The 7,487-nt window shown below is 35.3% G+C and overlaps 1 pseudogene; it reads right to left on the bottom strand.

The window, feature by feature from the left end:
* Positions 1–5,383: 5,383 nt before the first annotated feature.
* Positions 5,384–6,970, bottom strand: LOC145139510 (CENP-B homolog protein 2-like; annotated as a pseudogene).
* Positions 6,971–7,487: the final 517 nt, after the last annotated feature.

Below are 7,487 nucleotides of genomic sequence, written 5' to 3'. Positions count from 1 at the left end.
ACATGAATACTCATCCAATTCTCTCAAACTAGGGCTCTGATACTAACTTGTAACATTCCAAAATCACAATAAAAATTTTCATTTTAATTTAAAAGAAACCATCGTTTACAACCCAATACCATATCAAATCATGTGTCAAATACAAATACTCCCAAGACCAATGTATCATAAAAATCTCCCAAAACATATCATCGGAGAATGTGTACAATCACGCCTTCACCTTGCCCCGGTCATCCGAAGTACTTGAAACATAAAACTGAAACTGTAAGCCAAATCTTAGTAAGTTCCCCCAAAGTACCACCACACAACATATAGCAGTATGCATATTGGGTCCACAGTTAACATACTAGATTACCTCTGAGTCCGCAACATTAGTCTAGTTTGCCTTCAGGCTCACAACACATGTCCGACATACTCCCGATCCCAAAAGATAAGTTTGGCTTGCCTCTTGGGCCCACAACTTATCTTTGGCTTGCTCCCAGGTTTATTGTCTTCCACATAAAGCAGTAACGCCTCAACCCAACCATATTATGTCGACATATACATAACAGATAATATATAACAGTAACACATAATCATATAACTAGTCAATAGACTAACAAGCATATCTACAGTTCACTATGACATTTGTGCCTTCGACCCATAAGTACAGTAAGAAAAAATCACATCTCAGTCTGAAATAGATCTCTGAACAGGACACAACTCCAAATGACAGCTCAACTGGTAAACTAATCATCAAATAATGACCAAATCTCAAATACCACTCTAATACCCAAAATACTCTTAGGTCAAACTTGTTTCAAAGTCAAAGGTCAAAGTCAACCTACAGTTGAACACCACATCGTGACCATCCATGGCCATGCCGTGGTCGCAATACGACAAAACATGCGTGCTCAGCCCAACCACCATGTCATGGAGATCAGTCAGAATGACTTAATTCCTTAAGTTGATTTCCAGCCCATTCTAGGAGTTTCCAAGCTCAAACTAGGCCCAAACCATAACCTAGATGGATAAAGTTTACAAATTTATCCTTTAGGCCTTCCAATAAGTCAAGATCCAAAGCCCCAAGTCCTTAATGGAAGCATAAAGCACATACTACTCATTAAGCACTTAATCATTAGAGTTAATTCTCCAAAGTTTCTAGAAGGGTTTTTTACACCTTTTGGACCATAAAAATCATAGCTTTAGGGATATGCATGTCCAATGCATGTCCTTTCCCTTTTTAGGGAAAATAAGGGCAAAAGGGCCAAGAGTCCATGCATGGCCTCAAAACTCAAGTCTACTTCAAATCCAAAGTTTTAAATACTCCAAATGGCCTGGAGATTCATAAAGTTTCAAGCTTTAAGAGATCTCACCTTCCAAGACCCACAAAGCATGAAGAAAAGGGATGAAAATTCAAGATCTAACAACCTAGAAAAGAAAATATTGAGTCTTGAACACTCACCCAAGTCCAGAAGAGAAGCTAGAAGATGAATATGCTGCTTGTAAGATGATAATCCTCACCAAAGGCTTCCTTCTCCTCAAACGAGTGTTATAGTTATTTTAAAAGTCATTTTCATATTGTCAAACAGTTTTTATGACTTATCGACTTTTCAAAAAGCCAATAAGTCAATAAGTTGTTTTTAGACGAAATCCGGAACACCCCTTAGGCAAAGCTATGATTTGATAATATGATTGTCAGTATATACCACAATCTTACTATGGAATGGGGGAGGGGTATGAGAGACCGGAGAGTGAAACGGTCCTACATATTTCAATGTAAAGTCACTATATTGTTAAATCACATCTAGATTTGGAGAATGTCGGCATACTGCCAAGGCATCTTGTCATCCTACGTCTATAACAATTGTGTGCTCCCTTAAAAATACATCAGCATAGAAGATTATGGTGTTTTTCTTTGCATATTTTTAGAATATTTGATGTCAGATCATCATATTTCTATAACAACCATAGAACAAGCAACATACATACTTTTCATTTTCGGATTACTTCTATTTTTGAGGATCTGCCACGACTGAAGTATAGGATAGCTTATGTGTACTTTTTTCACCTCTATGTAATATTTACTATAATGTCCCAATTTTCAAACCAAAATTTTCTTTTAAAAATAATAAGTAATTTATCCAAAGCATTTTCATAAAAGATCAGAGTAATAGGTTAAGTCAAAACATTATAAAACCATAGTTTAAAAATGTATTAAAACCAAGTTTCGGAAAAACACAATATCACATCATAATCAACATAAGTCATAAGCGTTTGCGATGCGCGTACAATATAGTAAAACTGGAGCCTAACCACGATCTAGGGAACAACCTAAAAACATTAAATCCATAATTGTAAGCTAAAGCTTAGCGAGTTCCCAAAATACCATATACCACAATACACATACAATGCATACAAATGAGGCTCTTAGCTCTAATGTCGATCCACCTGAACAAGTAACGAACAACAGCTCTAGTGGACATCTAGTCACGACTAACAGCTCTAGTGCATGTCTAGTCATCTCATCGGTTAATAGCTCTAGTGTACATCTAACCATGAACCAACGGTTAACGTACCCATTGCACGTCTAAGCCTAAATGGGAATAATCTAAGCTCTCAGCCCTACATTTCAATCCACCATCAACTCACAAAACATAACATGTCGACATATCATACAATCAATCAATCAAACAATCAACACGCAAAACACTATGCTAGCCTACTTTCCTAATCAACATACTACAACACCACCACATCCTAACATACAGAGGATATATATTGTAACATATAATACAGTGAGAAAACTCACATGAGCCAATAGAAGGAACTCAACAACGGTCTCTATGATGAAACAACTAGCACGAGCTACCTAATACCAATCCTTAGTCAAATACTTAATTCCATCAAGGTTTCATCCAAAAGTCAAACTAGTCAATGCTCAAAGTCAAAAAACCAAAAGTCAATAGAAAAGATCACATGCACCCCACGCCCCTTCATGGACGCCCAACGTACACAAAGTGACAAAATAGTCGACTTCCATCTTAAATCAGACGCAATTCAAAAAAACTCAAAGGTACTCTGCACACTCTAGAAGCGCGTTACATCCTTTCAGATCTAAATTTCATTTTTGACTTAAACAGTTAAGTCAAGGGCTCTAACTCCCTGATATGATTCCCACTAGTCTCTTAATGGATAAAGTTTCCAACTTTATCCATTGAGACACTCCAAACAACCAAGATCTAAAAGCCTAGATTAAGAAATGTCCAAAAACTCATTTTTGTTCATGTATAGAGTAAAGAGACCTCTTGCATGCACTCTCTACTCTACCAAATGACAATATTTTAACTCAAACATCAAACATAAGCTAAATAGTCCTTAAAACACTATGGAACAAGCCTCAAAGGGACCGAAAGTGATAAGAAGGTTGAATACTTCAAATGCAAATCTACCTTGATCAATCTTTCTTGCTTCCTTCACTCTGGAGCACCAAAGATCGCCAAATAAGCACCAAAATGGATTTTTAGGAGAGGGGATGAGCTCAAAACTCTTCACTAGAGTCTAGGGTTTTATTATATGTGTTTTTGGGGAGGTGGAGGTTGAAAATGATGAAACCTTAAAGGTCCATGCTCTTAAATAGGCCCAAATTCCGAGAGAATGACACCAGCCCACGGGCTTAGGCGCTTTGCGCCTCCTTATGAGCACCTCGCAATTGTATATGACAAACTAGTCATGGCTAAATAAACAGAGACACCCTACGCCTCCATCCTAATTCCTTAATTTTTTTGTGATTAACTCAATCATGTCTCCTGCTTCGTTCTTTTCTTTTAGCATTCCTTGGACTTTAAAACTAAGAATCAAAGAATGAAAAACCCAATTGGAATTCGGGTGTTACACTTAGAGTAACTTATAGTCTTGGTCCCTATGGTTGTCTATTTTTAACATTTTTAATCTTTGTATTGCGATTTTAACGTCGAATACCCCTATTGAAAGTTAATGTAATAATCAAGCCCTCGAGAATTAACCATGTGTAACTCTTAGCGTCAGGTGAGAACATGAGAGATATAAGTGAGGGTATTGTCGTGTTTTCACTTCCTACACCCCTTCCCATCACCACCTTGTCGTCATTGTCATTAAATGAAACTATTATGATAAACATAACATCCAACCTTTACATCTAAATTATAATAACATATTAACTTAGTAAAATAATATCTAGAAAAAAAAACATAAATGGTCACTGTGCTTTTCAAAAATTTGTCATATAGTCCTTAAGTCTAAAAAACCTCGAAGACAGCCCATGTGGTTTCAAAACTTTTAACAAACAGTCATTATTGCTCACTCTGTCAAGCTTTGTCTGTTAACTGAAGGGCATTTCCATCATTTTACTACCACATAGACCTATTATGAAGTGTTTTTTATTATATATATATATATATATATATATATATTATACAAAGGGCCCCCCCATCTCTTAGATTCGATCGTCATTTGTTTTCTATAACATTTTTGCCCTAGTTCTACCACTCAGTTCCCTTCAGTTTCATTAGATCAAACTGATCGTATCCCAATTCCTAACGTCAATCTAATTTTTTTCTTTTGATTACAAGCAGTTGTAACAAAATTCCATCAAAATTCAAATTTTTTAGAAGATATCAGAGAGAAAATGGTTGTACAGAAATAGCATTATGCTACAAGCAGTCTTATGATTAGGTACATTTTATGTTCAAGCTTATTAGCTGTTATTAACAAATTTGCAATCAACAAATTTAATTACCTTAGGCTATTGACTGATTTGCAGTATCTAGTTTCAGCTTTAGGAGTTTTATAAGGTCATACCTTATGATCTTATGAGTCAAACACACGATATGCTGATAGATCAGCGTCAACGTCTACTACATCTATATCGCCAGTGTATCAAGCTTATCAGCGTCAGCTTACAGTTCAATTATGCGATTGTAATCTTTTGTATATTAGGTAATGATATAGATAAGTATAGAATAGATCATAGATCTGGTATCTTTGTGATAAGATCGGTTCTTAGTATAGATTAGACGCAATCACTTCAATCAAGGGATATACATGTATATATTAGTATACAGTAGAACCTTTATAATTTAATACTTGATAAATTAATAACCTCGATAAAATTAACAATTTGACCGGCTCCAACTTGGGACCAGTACAAAATTGGACCCTAATCGATAAAATAATAAAATAATATTTTTTTTGAAATCCCAATGTAAATATATTGGTCCCAGCGAAACTATAAATTAATAATTACTAAAATATTCCAAAATTCTAGAATTGTCTAGTAAAAAATGAATCTATAGTCACTTGTTTTTTTTGTGAACTTCAAATCTATATTGAGTTCATCTTTAAATCTCCTAATTACACTAAAGAGTTAAGGCACTGTATTCTCGTATTGCAACAAAAAGTTGTGAAGAGTTGTTACCGCTTGCAATGCTTCTTTCCGAGTGACTGGTTCCAAAGGTACAGAATCATCATCAGCTTCATCATCAACCGAAATTTAAACGGTATCCGCGATGATTTCTTCTATGCCTTGAACCTCGTAACATTCATTATTTTCACCTGGATAATCCAACAACTCATTCACATCCATTTTGTGCCGATAGTGCATTCCCGTAATCAAGTTCTCAAGCTCATGAATGTCATCTCCAGAATTTACATCATTTAAATCATTTGAGCCGTTTGGATTAGCCGGAAAAATTTTATAGTGTCGGATGCAATTTGCTATGACTCTTGTTTCACATTTCTCCAAGCCGAGACAGCCAAGTTGAAGGCATCTAAAATATTAATCTTTTCTAGGGAAGAAATGTCCAACTCATAACCTTCCAAAATCTTACGATAAAACCTTTTACGGTAGTACATTTTAAAGGCTCTAATTATCCCAGCATCACATGGTTCGTTTTTGAAGTCATGTTTGGCGGTAGAAAAAACAACTCGATGTTTTGCAACCCTTGAATATTTTTTTAATGGGCTGGACAATTATCCACTACCAAGAGAATTTTTCGACCATGCATTTGATCATCTAGCCAACGAACATATTCTTCGAAAAGCAACCCAGTCATCCATGCTCTTTTGTTGGCACAGTATTCACAATCTAGGCAATTCATGTTGACATTCTTAAAACAACATGGGTTTGCATACTTACCAATGATCCATAGAGGAATTTTTCTGAGCCATCCGCATTGCAACAAATAAAAATTGTAAGTCTTTCCCTTTTTACTACCTTCAAGTTGCTTTGTTGCAAGTAAATGGTCACCTTGTAACCTGTAAAACAAACCAGTTTCATCCATATTAAAAACATCTTTCCTTGGAAATTGATTAATTTTTTCCCTTATAGACTCTAATTTATTCTCCATATCATGTGTGTCGACTGAGCCACTTTCTCCGAATCGGCGATACGGTTTGATACCATTCCTTAACTTGAAATTCTCAAGCCAGCCCTGTGAAATATTATGCTTAGAAGAATCATGTGGATACAAAAGCTTCAACGTCTCAACCGCCTTCTCTATGATTAACTCTCCAGTTATATTCATACGCTCTTGATGTTAGAGAAACCATTCATAAACAACTTTCTCCATGTCCGGATACTTGGCTGTTTTGTGACGCTTGGAAGATCCATCTTTGTCAAAGTTAGCCGATATGAGCTCCCATGATATCTTAAGAGTGTTTAATATTTTTCCTTGACTAACTTTCAAATCGAATGTTTTGACAAGTTCATTAATGTGTAAATGTACATGGGAATTTTGAAGGTCCTTGTTTCTATTTTATTCAAATAGGTAAAATGAACGGACATGGAAATTTTGAAGGTTGGTGCATTAATTTGAGAGTTGCTCACGAATATAAGCCAACTCTTTAAATTAATAATTTATTAATTTATCGATATAATAATATCTTACTAAATAAAAAAATATCCCAGTCCCAACATTAGTAATTTATAGAGGTTTTACTGTATATACAACATTAAGGCAAACCCTAATGATGTGATCGTGGCTTTGTGTCAATCGTCTTTTTGACAAACTCGTCTTCTTGGTGAAGACAAAACTCTTTCTTTGTGAAAGAACAATTTGGAGCACTTTTGTGTTATTTACTTTTATTTCATTATTTTTCTTAGATTAGTTTTACGTTTGTTATTCATACTTGAAGTGTATCCGATCTATACAAACCTTCAATTGGTATTAGAGCGGGTATGTGATACACTCAAGTAATCATGTCGACTTCTTTCATTCCAAAGTCAATTGTTTGTAACAAGATCCCTCTGTTTGACAAACACAACTTCTCTGATTGGAAATCAAAGGCCATGGAAGTTCTATATTTCATGGATTTTGATATTCTTGACATCGTCAACAAAGGTCCTATAGCTGCTATGCATCTATCATCTAATGATGGTGCATGTGGCAGTAAGCTAAAATGGAAATCTGTTCCCGATTATAACAAGGAAGAGAAAAGGATGTTGAATCTCGATGTAAAGGCTAGAATTT

The sequence above is a fragment of the Lactuca virosa genome, chromosome 9, assembly GCF_052849685.1.
Source record: "Lactuca virosa cultivar CGN04683 chromosome 9, Lactuca_virosa_CGN04683_v6, whole genome shotgun sequence".
Taxonomy (NCBI): domain Eukaryota; kingdom Viridiplantae; phylum Streptophyta; class Magnoliopsida; order Asterales; family Asteraceae; genus Lactuca; species Lactuca virosa.
This window is presented reverse-complemented; position numbering and strand designations above follow the sequence as displayed.